Below are 19,786 nucleotides of genomic sequence, written 5' to 3' on the forward strand. Positions count from 1 at the left end.
AAGTCATTATTATTAAAATAATATATACCTGTTCAACATCTTCAAGGAAATTAGTCATTTTATAACTGGTCTGATGTACGAAAGACAACTGGATACTTATACAACAACTTTAGCCCTAAGACTAATACATCATTTAGGTTGACCGGAAGAACACAATGTTTTCTTACCAAACTTTCGACATCAGTAAATTGTGGTTGACAAGAGATTATGCTAATAAGACGGTAGATGGCGTGCAACACAATTACGATACTAACAGTTTCGTATCGCATTCGCCGTGAACGAAACGTTTTACGACTGTATGATACGCTCTTCTCTATCCTAAATGTGGTCATGATGTGATTTCCATCTTTTGTTTCTGTGCAGAACGTCCGTCTGGATGGACATTAGTCCAGACAACTTGTAGAATTAGATGCATATCGTTACACCTACAGTTTGCCACAAAACTCAGAGAATCATGGAGGAAACGCATTGTATTTAAGGAGGTTATATTAAGATATGGTTTCCCAATTCTTCATAATCGCTGACGAACTTCATTTAGTTATATTGAGTGCCAAGTTGGTTTGGGACTTCATTTGGTTATATTGAGTACCAAGTTGGTTTGGGACTTCATTTGGTTATATTGAGTACCAAGTTGGTTTGGGACTTCATTTGGTTATATTGAGTACCAAGTTGGTTTGGGACTTCATTTGGTTATATTGAGTACCAAGTTGGTTTGGGACTTCATTTGGTTATATTGAGTACCAAGTTGGTTTGGGACTTCATTTGGTTATATTGAGTACCAAGTTGGTTTGGGACTTCATTTGGTTATATTGAGTACCAAGTTGGTTTAGGACTTCATTTGGTTATATTGAGTACCAAGCTGGTTTGGGACTTCATTTGGTTATATTGAGTACCAAGCTGGTTTGGGACTTCATTTGGTTATATTGAGTACCAAGTTGGTTTGAGACTTCATTTGGTTATATTGAGTACCAAGTTGGTTTGGGACTTCATTTGGTTATATTGAGTACCAAGTTAGTTTGGGGATAATAAAATATTCTTTATTTTTAGTTTTATCTTTAGCTTCTGGTCTTTTTAGCTAATACAAGTCCAAAAAAACACATAATAAAACAAGTCATTGGTAGAGGAATTTTCTCAGTTTATCAAGTTTCACACTTAGCTTCTGGTCACATCAGTATAAATACTGTCGAAAATGTGTTAGTTGTGCTAAACCAAAATGTTTGAAAATATTACAAAGACACTAATAAGATGTATTTTTTCTCTTTTTGTGTGAGCTTTAGATGTTAAAACAAGAATCACGATTGGAAGGCTCACACAGTATTCTACTTGTCATATTTGTCAGACTTTTAGTAAACTAACTTTGAGATTGTTTATGATTTAGCACAAACCTTCATAATGGGGTAGCTGTAGTCTACCCACCGACACCTGATGTCTTTTGCAAGCTTTCAGATTTATCGCTGAGCAAAGGAGGGCTAAAAGTTGAGAAAACATGCATAACGATAGAATAATACGTACTTTTAATGTGCACAACTCTGTAAGTAACACATGCATATTAGTATTTGATCTTCTGATAGATTTAAGTAATTAGATCAATAAGTTGGATGATCTGGTAGTTGGTGTCTCAGAGTGGGAAACAGAAGGTTCTTGTCCTTTTATCTCAAAATCGCAACCTGCAGTTTAGGACCATAGGTGCATTATAAGTGTGACTGTCATATCTCGCTATTCTATACATTATCTTCTTTTGGTGTTTTATTCCAGTTGTTCGTGACGAAATACTATTACCTAAGTGCTTTTTTGTTTCAAGCTTGTTAGATCAAACTTAGGAATAGCTGGCGAAGACAGCCCTTGAATAACTCTGCATCAACTACAAAACAGTTAATCCAACTTTCTAGGAACCTGATATTCGAATCAATATTTCAGTTTCTGAAAAACACTATCCCTAACACGAGTGTACTTTGTTGATTTAAATTCCGTCCCCATGTTGCACGTTCGCATCTATACGTATCAACCTTTTCGCTTCTGTCAAGTTTGTTTGTTTTTAATATTAAGTTAAATAATTTACTGTCAAGTTTCTGGAGGCCCGTCATCTAACCCCAACTTAACACACAAATGAACTTCTCTGAAAACTTTCTTTTTAATTAAGTAAGATCAAATTAAAAACAGCTGCTAATTCGTCAGATTTTCCATCAGGTTGCTACTTGATTAATACTCCTCAGTGGTTCAGCGGTGAGTCTGAAGGCCTATAATGGTAAAAACAGGGTTTCGATAGCCGTGTTGGGCAAAGTACTGATTAACATAATCTAGCTTTAAAATCACACGAAAAATCAGTGACTTATGTGTTGCTTTATTATCTTTTACTTTCACACTTCACTGACTTAAACAGTCAAACCTTTCATATTTACAGTCAAACCTTTCATATTTACAGACAAACCTTTCATATTTGCAGTCAAACCTTTCATATTTACAGTCAAACCTTTCATATTTACAATCAAACCTTTCATATTTACAGTCAAACCTTTCATATTTACAACCAAACGTTTCATATTTACAGTCAAACCTTTCATATTTGCAGTCAAACCTTTCATATTTACAATCAAACCTTTCATATTTACAGTCAAACCTTTCATATTTAGAGCCACACCTTTCATATTTACAGTCAAACCTTTCATATTTACAACCAAACGTTTCATATTTACAGTCAAACCTTTCATATTTACAGTCAAACCTTTCGTATTTACAGTCAAACCTTTCATATTTACAGTCAAAGCTTTCATATTTACATTTACAGAACACGAAGAATACAGGAAAACAGAACAGACTGGATATCTTTAAAGTATTGTTGGTATTAATCTACAGAACACGAAGAATACAAGAAACAGAACAGACTGAATATCTTTAAAGTATTGTTGGTATTAATCTACAGAACACGAAGAATACAAGAAACAGGAGAGACTGGATATCTTTAAAGTATTGTTGGTATTAATCTACAGAACACGAAGAATACAAGAAACAGAACAGACTGGATATCTTTAAAGTATTGTTGGTTTTAATCTACAGAACACGAAGAATACAAGAAACAGAACAGACTGGATATCTTTAAAGTATTGTTGGTTTTAATCTACAGAACACGAAGAATACAGGAAACAGAACAGACTGGATATCTTTAAAGTATTGTTGGTTTTAATCTACAGAACACGAAGAATACAGGAAACAGAACAGACTGGATATCTTTAAAGTATTGTTGGTTTTAATGTACAGAACACGAAGAATACAGGAAATAGAACAGACTGGATATCTTTAAATTATTGTTGGTTTTAATCTACAGAACACGAAGAATACAAGAAACAGAACAGACTGGATATCTTTAAAGTATTGTTGGTTTTAATCTACAGAACACGAAGAATACAAGAAACAGAACAGACTGGATATCTTTAAAGTATTGTTGGTTTTAATCTACAGAACACGAAGAATACAAGAAACAGAACAGACTGGATATCTTTAATGTATTCTTGGTTTTAAGTTAGAGAACCATGATTTTTTTATACCAAAACTGAAACCTCATTTCTGGTTATTAACGTTTCATTATTAAAATAAATAATATTTTATTTATTAATTTTCAAGGGCAGCTTAACACTTAAAAACCGTTCAAATAATGACCCCATCATTTAGAAATGGTAGTTATTGTTAACCAGCACGTCGAAGTGGTACTTACTGTTAACCAGCATGTCGAAGTGGTACTTACTGTTAACCAGCATGTCGAAGTGGTACTTACTGTTAACCAGCACGTCGAAGTGGTACTTACTGTTAACCAGCACGTCGAAGTGGTAGTTATTGTTAACCAGCATGTCGAAGTGGTAGTTATTGTTAACCAGCACGTCTTTCTTGCTTCCTTCTCTCTCTTCAATAAATATTTCAAATATGCTCGAGTTCTGATATGAATATTCATTAATAAATTACTTCTTGTCTTGTTTATGATATTTTTTCTAAATAAATTGTTCAATAAACTTAATTTTTAAAAAACTTCAATATGTGCACATGTAATTGGTTTAACCCTAAAATTGTTGTTGGAGTAACGAGCTCGTCTTCGTAGTTTTCTGATTTATTGTATTTTGATGCAAACGTTTAAATCATATTTATGATTTTCAATTTTATTTAAACTTCACAGTAATCTAATGTACTTTCATTCTCCTGGCTGGGTGGTTAGGGAACACGAATCGTGATCTGAGAGTCGCGAGTTCGAATCCCCGTCTCACGAAAGATACTGTATTTTTTAGCCGTGGGAGCGCTATATTGTGATGATCAATACTACTATTCATTTGTAAAACAGTAGCCGAAGAGTTGGCGATGGGTGGTAATAACTGGGTGCCTTTCATCTGGCCTTACACTTCTAAATTAGGGTCGGCTAGCGAAGATAGCCCTCGTGTAGCTACAGGGCCGCCGTGCAGCGTTGATCATAATCGGCCATCACAAAAATACAAAAGTTTGTCTGTGTGTTCGTCGTTATGAACGGTCACAGATTATTTTCGGCAGGACAATGTTCAGCAAGTGTCCACTCGGTTTAATCAAAATAAGATAATTTTTGACTGGAGTAAAAATCGTGTGAAAACAGAGAAGGATTTTTTAAATTTTATTTTAGTAAACTTCACCTTTCATAAACTAATCACCTCTGAGTTTATTCAAATACCTTCAGCCGTTTTCATAAAAAAAATCGCTGACAAACATATATAAGTTCCCCGCTAATACAGCGGTAAGTATATGGATTTATAATGCTAAAAACATGGGTTCGATTCCCCTTGGTGGATTCAGGAGATAGTCCGATGTGACTTTGCTACAAGAAAACAAACAAACCTACACACACGAACTAGTAAAAATATGTCATAAAGAATTATTTCTAGTATTTGTTTGTTTGTTTTTGGAATTTCGCGCAAAGGATTTTCGACGGATTGACCGTCGCATTATAACGCCTCAACGGCTGAAAGGGGCATGCGTATTTGATGCGACAAGGATTCGAGCCCGTGACCGTCAGATTACGAGTCGAACGCCCTAACCCACTTGGCCATGTCGGGCCTATTCCTAGTAAGACGCCAGTTTTATAAAGATAAACGGATTACAATATTAACCTAAGCCTACATGGGTTTTCTCGAGACTCAGTTGATGAGAAGAACGTGATTTGGTATCTTCTGTGATCGTGCACGAGCTGGTTTGTGCCCCCTCTTCCAGTCTAAACGAAATTATGGACTTTATAAAACGAAATTCGTCCGTTCCTGTCATACTTCTTTTATCTGAAACATTTTATTTCGTTTGAACGTACAAACATTTCGGCCAAGAAAGAAGACACCTGAAAAATAAATGAGGAATTATTCCGGTTAATATTTTCATTTAATGAGAACCTAACATTTCTACCACATAAACACTGATTAAGGATGACAGAATTTTTTTTAAAAAAAACCACTTCCCGTGCACCTAATGGCATCCTGCGTTAGGGACTTGCAAATCAACTACCGAAAATGTGTCCCTAAAGAATAATTACTTTTTTCTACAGCAGAGTTGCTTTAAATATGAAATATAACACTCATTCCGATTATGATGTTCTAATAAAACTAACGACAAAAGTGATGCTACACCGTTCTTTATTAACAAAAACATTAGGGTTAAAGTGGATATTTACCTTCTGGTTAGGTGAAAACAGAAATGTTATTTCCTACTTTCGGTGTCTCTTACCGACACAGTTGTTTAGCTAGTTGGTTATTCTTTTCTATTTTCCTGGGTTATTTAACTTACACTATTTACATAAGTTATACAACTTTTTATAACTTGCGTATAACTTCAGGGAACTCCAAGATTGTTTCACACACAATACAGATAGAGATAAGATATTAACTACTGTCTTACCTGTACAGATAACTTTAGGTAGAAATTACAAACTGCATATATCCTAGTAGGAAACTCATCCGAAAGTAGAGCCTCACAACGGTGGGGATACACCTTCTTTAGGATTTAATTTCCACTGTAATGTAAACTTGAAAATTAAATTCACGGTGTTCCACGCCTCAGACTTCAATAACTAGTTTCAACCAGCTACGAGAAAAAGTTTGCTAGTAATAAAACAGGCATAACATCCTTGCCCTTTCAACCGTGGGGGCGTTATAAATTGTCAGTCCATCCCACTATTCGTTGGTAAAAGAGTACCTCAAGAGTTGGCCGGGGGTGGGATTGACTAGCTACTTTCTCTAGTTTGCCACTGCTATATTAGGTACACCTAGCGCTGATAACCCTCGAATAGTTCAAACTAAACTAAACCGAACCCTTTGTATCAGAAGGTTTTGTGTATTAGCAGTGTTTGTGGATGTAGTGATTACATTCTTTTGGTCAACATTTCTTCACATATTAATTTACCAAACCTCGCTCTCGAAAAGTACTTTTTTCACATCATCTGGATTTAGTGATTCGTATTATTAATCAAAATCCAATGTTCAAAGTTTCAACAAAACAGACAGTCATCTTCGAAGTAACAAACTTGTCAGTTTTTAATATAAATACCACAGGTAAGTTCTGTTACAATGTTTAATACCCTCAAGTTATTGTTTGTTTGTTTGTTTTTTGGAATTTCGCACAAAGCTACTCGAGGGCTATCTGTGCTAGCCGTCCCTAATTTAGCAGTGTAAGACTAGAGGGAAGGCAGCTAATCATCACCACCCACCGCCAATGTTGGGCTACTCTTTTACCAACGAAAAGTGGGATTGACCGTCACATTATAACGCCACCACGGCTGAGAAGGCGAGCATGTTTGGGGCGACTCGGGCGCGAACTTGCGACCCTCAGATTACGAAGCGCACGCCTTAACGCGCTAGGCCCTCTCAAGTTATAAGAATTTCTTGATCATAACAAAATTCCGTGGACGACAGAGGGCGTATCGTTTTTCGCTAGTTTTTATAAATTGTGTCAATAAATCTTTTTTAAACTATTGCATTATACCCTTAGGTTAACTATATTTGTTTCTGATTAATTATACTTGTCATGAAATATTAGCATTAGGCCTATCATATTTTTAACATTATATCCTTCATATACTCTCTTAGGGTTTTTTTTTTCAAGAATTTAAAAAAAAAAGAAGTGTATATTAGTATTTCAACCACACTATGTCCTCCACAGTCATTGTCTCATAACAAGTACGGCTAATCATATCGGATTTCGGGAACTCTGAAGAGGTGTTCATATAGTAATAACCATATTGTTGTATTTTAACATTGTTGTCACTTAACTGTCTAAGCCTTATAATTATTCTAACATTTCTTCGTATCGTGTAAGTTTTGACTAGTTCTTTATTAAAAAAGTCCAACTATCAACTTTGTAAATTGGCTACGTGTGTAACGAGAGATAAGTCGACATAATAACAGAACAAATGCATAAAGAACGTTTGTCTTCTTTGCTGTTCTCTCTCGATAAATTTGACTGTATAGTTTGATGGTGTACCAGGCTTTTATATCAGATTATAAATTAACCGCAAGTTCCACTGTTTAATAGTCTTTCAGTGGTTGCTAAACATAATTAGAAGGGATTATACAAAGTTTTTAACATACGATTTTCAAGGGATCAGCGATAGTGCAATGAGCCAGAACATAATTTTTTGAAGTAATTTACATTCGGTTCATCATTTCATGTTCACTACATGAACACTATTTATTAAAAGGTTAATATACATACGTGTACAATATGTATTTTATGTACCATTGTTTTTTGCACTTTTTTATCATGATGATTTTTTTGCATTATTAAATTAATACATACGAATGAAACTGACCTCAACTTATCAGATGTTATTGGGATTTCGGCCAAAAAATGTGTATGACAGTTTCTTTGTTTGAAGTTAAGCACAAAGCAACAGAATATACTATCTGTGCTCAGCCAACCACGGCTATCGAAACCCGGTTTCTAATGTTGTTAGTCCGCAAACATACCGATCTCTCAGTGGGTATGGAGTGTATCACAGAAAGGACGCTCAAATAAAGAAACGATACAGTCTGATCTTTCAACGTTTTGTGTAAGGCTCAGTATGGCCAGGTGGTTAGAGCGTTAGACTCGTAATCTGAGGGATCAAATTCTGTTACATCAAACACGAAGACATTGTAATGTAAGGGTCAGTCCCATTATTCATTGGTAAAAGAGTAGCCCAAGAGTTGGCGGTGGTTGGTAATGACTAGCTGCCTTCCCTCTAGTCTTACACTACAAAACCAGGGACGACTAGCGCAGATAGCCCTCGTGTAGCTTTAGGTGATGACTAGCTGCCTTCTCTCTAGTCTTACATTGCTAAACCAGGGACGACTAGCGCATATAGCCCTAGTGTAGCTTCAGTAGAAATTTAAAAAAACAAAAATATTAGTATATACATATTATATACTATTACTTTAAATAATATATATTATTACTTTAAAAACGAAGAGGAAATGATGGCTAACATAATTTCTTCATGGTGGCTGACATCAATTCTTCATGATGGCTGACATCAGTTTTTCATTATGACTGAAACCAGATCTTCATGATGGCTGACATCAGTTTTTCATTATGACTGAAACCAGATCTTCATGATGGCTGGCATCAGTTCTTCATGACGGCTAACATCATTTCTTCATGATGACGGACATCAATTCTCTATGATGGCAGACATCAGTTCTTCATGACGGCTAACATCAGTTCTTCATGATGGCTGACATCAGTTATTTATGATGACTAACATCAATTCTTCAAATACAATGTAAACAACACACTAGGAATGGCATTTCTATAATCCAAATACAATAGTGCAAACACACACACACTATAATAGAATGTTAAAAATAACACAAACTCACTTGTGATCAACAGCTTTCACCACTTCTCAATGCACAATTCTTTCAGCTGTGAGATGTTTGAGGGGTTTCTTGCATGTACAGCCCGTTTCAAGTCACCACACATCATCTCAATGAGATTAAGATCTGGGCTTTGACTCGGCCATTCCAGGACTGTCCATTTCTTAGTCTTCAGCCAGTCCTTGGTAGATTTACTGGTATGTTTTGGGTCATTGTCGTGTTGCAGGGTCCAGTTCTGCTTCAGCTTTCATTTTCTTACAGATGGTCTCACATGATCCTCAAGCACCCTCTGATACACAGTAGAATTCATGGTGGATTCTATGATTGTGAGCTGTCCAGGTCCTGCTGCAGCAAAGCAGCCCCAAACCATGACACTTCCACCTCCATGCTTCACAGTTGGTATGAGGTTCTTTTCCTGGAATGCTGGAATGTTTACGCCAAAAATGTCCTCTGTTCTGGTGTCCAAATAATTCATATTTGGACTCACCTGTCCAAAGAACATTATTCCAGAAGTCCTGGTCTTTGTCTACATTCTCTCTAGCAAACTTCAGTCTGGCCTTGATGTTTCTCTTAGAGAGCAAAGGTTTCCTCCTTGTACACCTCCCATGCAAGTTAAACTTGTGCAGTCTCTTTCTGATTGTAGAGGCATGCACTTTCACATCAACAGTAGCCAAAGCCTGCTGTAGGTCCCGTGATGACATGTTAGAGTGTTCGGAGACCTTTTTTAGCAACTTGGCAATGTCAAAGTGAACTTGCTTGAACGACCAGACCTGGGCATGTAAGCAGTTGTTTTGAAAGCCCTCCACTTGTTAACTATTTTCCGGACAGTGGAATGGCTGATTTTAAATCCCTTACCAGACTCATAAGCTACAGTCTGGTAGCTATTACTATTACATATTACTAATAATAACAGTATAACCAGATATATTACTTATTAATAACAGTATAACCAGACATATTACTTATTAATAACAGTATAACCAGACATATTACTTATTAATAACAGTATAACCAGACATATTACTGATTAATAACAGTATAACCAGACATATTACTTATTAATAACAGTATAACCAGACATATTACTGATTAATAACAGTATAACCAGACATATTACATATTAATAACAGTATAACCAGATATATTACTGATTAATAACAGTATAACCAAATATATTACTGATTAATAACAGAATAACGAGACATATTACTGGTTAATAACAGTATAACCAGACATATTACTGATTAATAACAGTATAACCAGACATATTACTATTAATAACAGTATAACCAGACATATTACTTATTAATAACAGTATAACCAGACATATTACTGATTAATAACAGTATAACCAGATATACTACTGACTAATAACAGTATAACCAGATATATTACTGATTAATAACAGTATAACCAGATATATTACTGATTAATAACAGTATAACCAGACATATCACTATTTATAACAGTAAAACCAGACATATTACTGATTAATAACAGTATAACCAGACATATTACTTATTAATAACAGTATAACCAGATATATTACTGATTAATAACAGTATAACCAGATATATTACTGATTAATAACAGTATAACCAGACATATTACTGATTAATAACAGTATAACCAGACATATTACTGATTAATAACAGTATAACCAGACGTATTACTATTAATAACACTATAACCAGACATATTACAGATTAATAACAGTATAACCAGATATATTACTGATTAATAACAGTATAACCAGATATATTACTCATTAATTACAGTATAACCAGATATATTACTGATTAATAACAGTATAACCAGATACATTACTGATTAATAACAGTATAGCCAGATATATTACTGATTAATAACAGTATAACCAGATATATTAGTTATTAATAACAGTATAACCAGACATATTACTGATTAATAACAGTATAACCAGACATATTACTGATTAATAACAGTATAACCAGATATATTACTGATTAATAACAGTATAACCAGACATATTACTGATTAATAACAGTATAACCAGATATATCACTGATTAATAACAGTATAACCAGACATATTACTGATTAATAACAGTATAACCAGACATATTACTGTTTAATAACAGTATAACCAGACATATTACTGATTAATAACAGTATAACCAGATATATTACTGATTAATAACAGTATAACCAGACATATTACTGATTAATAACATTATAACCAGACATATTACTGATTAATAACAGTATAACCAGATATATTACTGATTAATAACAGTATAACCAGACATATTACTGATTAATAACAGTATAACAGTATAACCAGACATATTACTGATTAATAACAGTATAACCAGATATATTACTGATTAATAACAGTATAACCAGATATATTACTGATTAATAACAGTATAACCAGACATATTACTGATTAATAACAGTATAACCAGACATATTACTGATTAATAACAGTATAACCAGACATATTACTGATTAATAACAGTATAACCAGATATATTACTGATTAATAACAGTATAACCAGATATATTACTGATTAATAACAGTATAACCAGATATATTACTGATTAATAACAGTATAACCAGACATATTACTGATTAATAACAGTATAACCAGACATATTACTGATTAATAACAGTATAACCAGATATATTACTGATTAATAACAGTATAACCAGACATATTACTGATTAATAACAGTATAACCAGACATATTACTGATTAATAACAGTATAACCAGATATATTACTGATTAATAACAGTATAACCAGACATATTACTGATTAATAACAGTATAACCAGACATATTACTGATTAATAACAGTATAACCAGACATATTACTGATTAATAACAGTATAACCAGACATATTACTGATTAATAACAGTATAACCAGATATATTACTGATTAATAACAGTATAACCAGACATATTACAGATTATATTACTGATTAATAACAGTATAACCAGACATATTACTGATTAATAACAGTATAACCAGATATATTACTGATTAATAACAGTATAACCAGACATATTACTGATTAATAACAGTATAACCAGACATATTACTGATTAATAACAGTATAACCAGATATATTACTGATTAATAACAGTATAACCAGACATATTACTGATTAATAACAGTATAACCAGACATATTACTGATTAATAACAGTATAACCAGACATATTACTGATTAATAACAGTATAACCAGACATATTACTGATTAATAACAGTATAACCAGAGTATATTACTGATTAATAACAGTATAACCAGATATATTACTGATTAATAACAGTATAACCAGATATATTACTGATTAATAACAGTATAACCAGATATATTACTGATTAATAACAGTATAACCAGATATATTACTGATTAATAACAGTATAACCAGACATATTACTGATTAATAACAGTATAACCAGACATATTACTGATTAATAACAGTATAACCAGATATATTACTGATTAATAACAGTATAACCAGATAATATTACTGATTAATAACAGTATAACCAGACATATTACTGATTAATAACAGTATAACCAGACATATTACTGATTAATAACAGTATAACCAGATATATTACTGATTAATAACAGTATAACCAGACATATTACTGATTAATAACAGTATAAACAGATATATTACTGATTAATAACAGTATAACCAGATATATTACTGATTAATAACAGTATAACCAGATATATTACTGATTAATAACAGTATAACCAGACATATTACTGATTAATAACAGTATAACCAGACATATTACTGATTAATAACAGTATAACCAGACATATTACTGATTAATAACAGTATAACCAGACATATTACTGATTAATAACAGTATAACCAGTATATTACTGATTAATAACAGTATAACCAGACATATTACTGATTAATAACAGTATAACCAGATATATTACTGATTAATAACAGTATAACCAGATATATTACTGATTAATAACAGTATAACCAGATTATATTACTGATTAATAACAGTATAACCAGACATATTACTGATTAATAACAGTATAACCAGACATATTACTGATTAATAACAGTATAACCAGACATATTACTGATTAATAACAGTATAACCAGACATATTACTGATTAATAACAGTATAACCAGATATATTACTGATTAATAACAGTATAACCAGACATATTACTGATTAATAACAGTATAACCAGACATATTACTGATTAATAACAGTATAACCAGACATATTACTGATTAATAACAGTATAACCAGTATGATTAATAACAGTATAACCATATAATACTGATTAATAACAGTATAACCAGATATATTACTGATTAATAACAGTATAACCAGATATATTACTGATTAATAACAGTATAACCAGACATATTACTGATTAATAACAGTATAACCAGACATATTACTGATTAATAACAGTATAACCAGACATATTACTGATTAATAACAGTATAACCAGACATATTACTGATTAATAACAGTATAACCAGATATATTACTGATTAATAACAGTATAACCAGATATATTACTGATTAATAACAGTATAACCAGACATATTACTGATTAATAACAGTATAACCAGATATATTACTGATTAATAACAGTATAACCAGATATATTACTGATTAATAACAGTATAACCAGATATATTACTGATTAATAACAGTATAACCAGACATATTACTGATTAATAACAGTATAACCAGACATATTACTGATTAATAACAGTATAACCAGACATATTACTGATTAATAACAGTATAACCAGACATATTACTGATTAATAACAGTATAACCAGATATATTACTCATTAATAACAGTATAACCAGACATATATTACTGATTAATAACAGTATAACCAGACATATTACTGATTAATAACAGTATAACCAGACATATTACTGATTAATAACAGTATAACCAGATATATTACTGATTAATAACAGTATAACCAGACATATTACTGATTAATAACAGTATAACCAGACCATATTACTGATTAATAACAGTATAACCAGACATATTACTGATTAATAACAGTATAACCAGACATATTACTGATTAATAACAGTATAACCAGACATATTACTGATTAATAACAGTATAACCAGACATATTACTGATTAATAACAGTATAACCAGACATATTACTGATTAATAACAGTATAACCAGACATATTACTGATTAATAACAGTATAACCAGACATATTACTGATTAATAACAGTATAACCAGACATATTACTGATTAATAACAGTATAACCAGACATATTACTGATTAATAACAGTATAACCAGATATATTACTGATTAATAACAGTATAACCAGATATATTACTGATTAATAACAGTATAACCAGACATATTACTGATTAATAACAGTATAACCAGACATATTACTGATTAATAACAGTATAACCAGACATATTACTGATTAATAACAGTATAACCAGACATATTACATTATTACAGTATAACCAGACATATTACTGATTAATAACAGTATAACCAGACATATTACTGATTAATAACAGTATAACCAGACATATTACTGATTAATAACAGTATAACCAGACATATTACTGATTAATAACAGTATAACCAGAGACCAGATATTACTGATTAATAACAGTATAACCAGACATATTACTGATTAATAACAGTATAACCAGATATATTACTGATTAATAACAGTATAACCAGACATATTACTGATTAATAACAGTATAACCAGACATATTATATTACTGATTAATAACAGTATAACCAGATATATTACTGATTAATAACAGTATAACCAGACATATTACTGATTAATAACAGTATAACCAGATATATTACTGATTAATAACAGTAACAGACATATAATTAATAACAGTATAACCTATTATTAATAACAGTATAACCAGACATATTACTGATTAATAACAGTATAACCAGACATATTACTGATTAATAACAGTATAACCAGATATATTACTGATTAATAACAGTATAACCAGACATAGTTACTGATTAATAACAGTATAACCAGATATATTACTTATTAATAACAGTATAACCAGACATATTACTGATTAATAACAGTATAACCAGACATATTACTGATTAATAACAGTATAACCAGACATATTACTGATTAATAACAGTATAACCAGACATATTACTGATTAATAACAGTATAACCAGACATATTACTGATTAATAACAGTATAACCAGATATATTACTGATTAATAACAGTATAACCAGACATATTACTGATTAATAACAGTATAACCAGATATATTACTGATTAATAACAGTATAACCAGATATATTACTGATTAATAACAGTATAACCAGATATATTACTGATTAATAACAGTATAACCAGACATATTACTGATTAATAACAGTATAACCAGACATATTACTGATTAATAACAGTATAACCAGACATATTACTGATTAATAACAGTATAACCAGACATATTACTGATTAATAACAGTATAACCAGACATATTACTGATTAATAACAGTATAACCAGACATATTACTGATTAATAACAGTATATATTACTGATTAATAACAGTATAACCAGACATATTACTGATTAATAACAGTATAACCAGACATATTACTGATTAATAACAGTATAACCAGACATATTACTGATTAATAACAGTATAACCAGATATATTACTGATTAATAACAGTATAACCAGACATATTACTGATTAATAACAGTATAACCAGATATATTACTGATTAATAACAGTATAACCAGATATATTACTGATTAATAACAGTATAACCAGACATATTACTGATTAATAACAGTATAACCAGACATATTACTGTATAACCAGACATATTACTGATTAATAACAGTATAACCAGACATATTACTGATTAATAACAGTATAACCAGACATATTACTGATTAATAACAGTATAACCAGACATATTACTGATTAATAACAGTATAACCAGATATATTACTGATTAATAACAGTATAACCAGACATATTACTGATTAATAACAGTATAACCAGACATATTACTGATTAATAACAGTATAACCAGACATATTACTGATTAATAACAGTATAACCAGACATATTACTGATTAATAACAGTATAACCAGACATATTACTGATTAATAACAGTATAACCAGACATATTACTGATTAATAACAGTATATATTACCAGTATAACCATATTACTGATTAATAACAGTATAACCAGACATATTACTGATTAATAACAGTATAACCAGACATATTACTGATTAATAACAGTATAACCAGACATATTACTGATTAATAACAGTATAACCAGACATATTACTGATTAATAACAGTATAACCAGACATATTACTGATTAATAACAGTATAACCAGACATATTACTGATTAATAACAGTATAACCAGACATATTACTGATTAATAACAGTATAACCAGACATATTACTGATTAATAACAGTATAACCAGACATATTACTGATTAATAACAGTATAACCAGATATATTACTGATTAATAACAGTATAACCAGATATATTACTGATTAATAACAGTATAACCAGACATATTACTGATTAATAACAGTATAACCAGATATATTACTGATTAATAACAGTATAACCAGACATATTAATAACAGTATAACCAGACATATTACTGATTAATAACAGTATAACCAGACATATTACTGATTAATAACAGTATAACCAGACATATTACTGATTAATAACAGTATAACCAGACATATTACTGATTAATAACAGTATAACCAGACATATTACTGATTAATAACAGTATAACCAGACATATTACTGATTAATAACAGTATAACCAGACATATTACTGATTAATAACAGTATAACCAGATATATTACTGATTAATAACAGTATAACCAGACATATTACTGATTAATAACAGTATAACCAGACATATTACTGATTAATAACAGTATAACCAGACATATTACTGATTAATAACAGTATAACCAGATATATTACTGATTAATAACAGTATAACCAGACATATTACTGATTAATAACAGTATAACCAGACATATTACTGATTAATAACAGTATAACCAGACATATTACTGATTAATAACAGTATAACCAGACATATTACTGATTAATAACAGTATAACCAGACATATTACTGATTAATAACAGTATAACCAGACATATTACTGATTAATAACAGTATAACCAGACATATTACTGATTAATAACAGTATAACCAGACATATTACTGATTAATAACAGTATAACCAGATATATTACTGATTAATAACAGTATAACCAGATATATTACTGATTAATAACAGTATAACCAGACATATTACTGATTAATAACAGTATAACCAGACATATTACTGATTAATAACAGTATAACCAGATATATTACTGATTAATAACAGTATAACCAGACATATTACTGATTAATAACAGTATAACCAGACATATTACTGATTAATAACAGTATAACCAGATATATTACTGATTAATAACAGTATAACCAGACATATTACTGATTAATAACAGTATAACCAGACATATTACTGATTAATAACAGTATAACCAGATATATTACTGATTAATAACAGTATAACCAGACATATTACTGATTAATAACAGTATAACCAGACATATTACTGATTAATAACAGTATAACCAGACATATTACTGATTAATAACAGTATAACCAGACATATTACTGATTAATAACAGTATAACCAGACATATTACTGATTAATAACAGTATAACCAGATTAATATATACAGATATATTAATAACAGTATAACCAGACATATTACTGATTAATAACAGTATAACCAGACATATTACTGATTAATAACAGTATAACCAGACATATTACTGATTAATAACAGTATAACCAGACATATTACTGATTAATAACAGTATAACCAGATATATTACTGATTAATAACAGTATAACCAGATATATTACTAACCAGACATATTATTAATAACAGTATAACCAGACATATTACTGATTAATAACAGTATAACCAGACATATTACTGATTAATAACAGTATAACCAGACATATTACTGATTAATAACAGTATAACCAGATATATTACTGATTAATAACAGTATAACCAGACATATTACTGATTAATAACAGTATAACCAGACATATTACTGATTAATAACAGTATAACCAGACATATTACTGATTAACAGTATAACAGACATATTACTGATTAATAACAGTATAACCAGACATATTACTGATTAATAACAGTATAACCAGACATATTACTGATTAATAACAGTATAACCAGACATATTACTGATTAATAACAGTATAACCAGACATATTACTGATTAATAACAGTATAACCAGACATATTACTGATTAATAACAGTATAACCAGACATATTACTGATTAATAACAGTATAACCAGACATATTACTGATTAATAACAGTATAACCAGACATATTACTGATTAATAACAGTATAACCAGACATATTACTGATAATAATAACCAGACATATTACTGATTAATAACAGTATAACCAGATATTACTGATTAATAACAGTATAACCAGACATATTACTGATTAATAACAGTATAACCAGATATATTACTGATTAATAACAGTATAACCAGACATATTACTGATTAATAACAGTATAACCAGACATATTACTGATTAATAACAGTATAACCAGATATATTACTGATTAATATATTACTGATTAATACAGTATAACCAGACATATTACTGATTAATAACAGTATAACCAGATATATTACTGATTAATAACAGTATAACCAGACATATTACTGATTAATAACAGTATAACCAGACATATTACTGATTAATAACAGTATAACCAGACATATTACTGATTAATAACAGTATAACCAGATATATTACTGATTAATAACAGTATAACCAGATATATTACTGATTAATAACAGTATAACCAGACATATTACTGATTAATAACAGTATAACCAGACATATTACTGATTAATAACAGTATAACCAGACATATTACTGATTAATAACAGTATAACCAGACATATTACTGATTAATAACAGTATAACCAGACATATTACTGATTAATAACAGTATAACCAGACATATTACTGATTAATAACAGTATAACCAGATATATTACTGATTAATAACAGTATAACCAGACATATTACTGATTAATAACAGTATACCAGATATATTGATTAATAACAGTATAACCAGACATATTACTGATTAATAACAGTATAACCAGATATATTACTGATTAATAACAGTATAACCAGACCATATTACTGATTAATAACAGTATAACCAGATATATTACTGATTAATAACAGTATAACCAGATTATATTACTGATTAATAACAGTATAACCAGACATATTACTGATTAATAACAGTATAACCAGATATATTACTGATTAATAACAGTATAACCAGACATATTACTGATTAATAACAGTATAACCAGACATATTACTGATTAATAACAGTATAACCAGACATATTACTGATTAATAACAGTATAACCAGATATATTACTGATTAATAACAGTATAACCAGACATATTACTGATTAATAACAGTATAACCAGACATATTACTGATTAATAACAGTATAACCAGACATATTACTGATTAATAACAGTATAACCAGACATATTACTGATTAATAACAGTATAACCAGACATATTACTGATTAATAACAGTATAACCAGACATATTACTGATTAATAACAGTATAACCAGATATATTACTTATTAATAACAGTATAACCAGAATATTACTGATTAATAACAGTATAACCAGACATATTACTGATTAATAACAGTATAACCAGACATATTACTGATTAATAACAGTATAACCAGAT

Source organism: Tachypleus tridentatus, chromosome 1 (assembly GCF_004210375.1).
Source record: "Tachypleus tridentatus isolate NWPU-2018 chromosome 1, ASM421037v1, whole genome shotgun sequence".
Taxonomy (NCBI): Eukaryota; Metazoa; Arthropoda; class Merostomata; order Xiphosura; family Limulidae; genus Tachypleus; species Tachypleus tridentatus.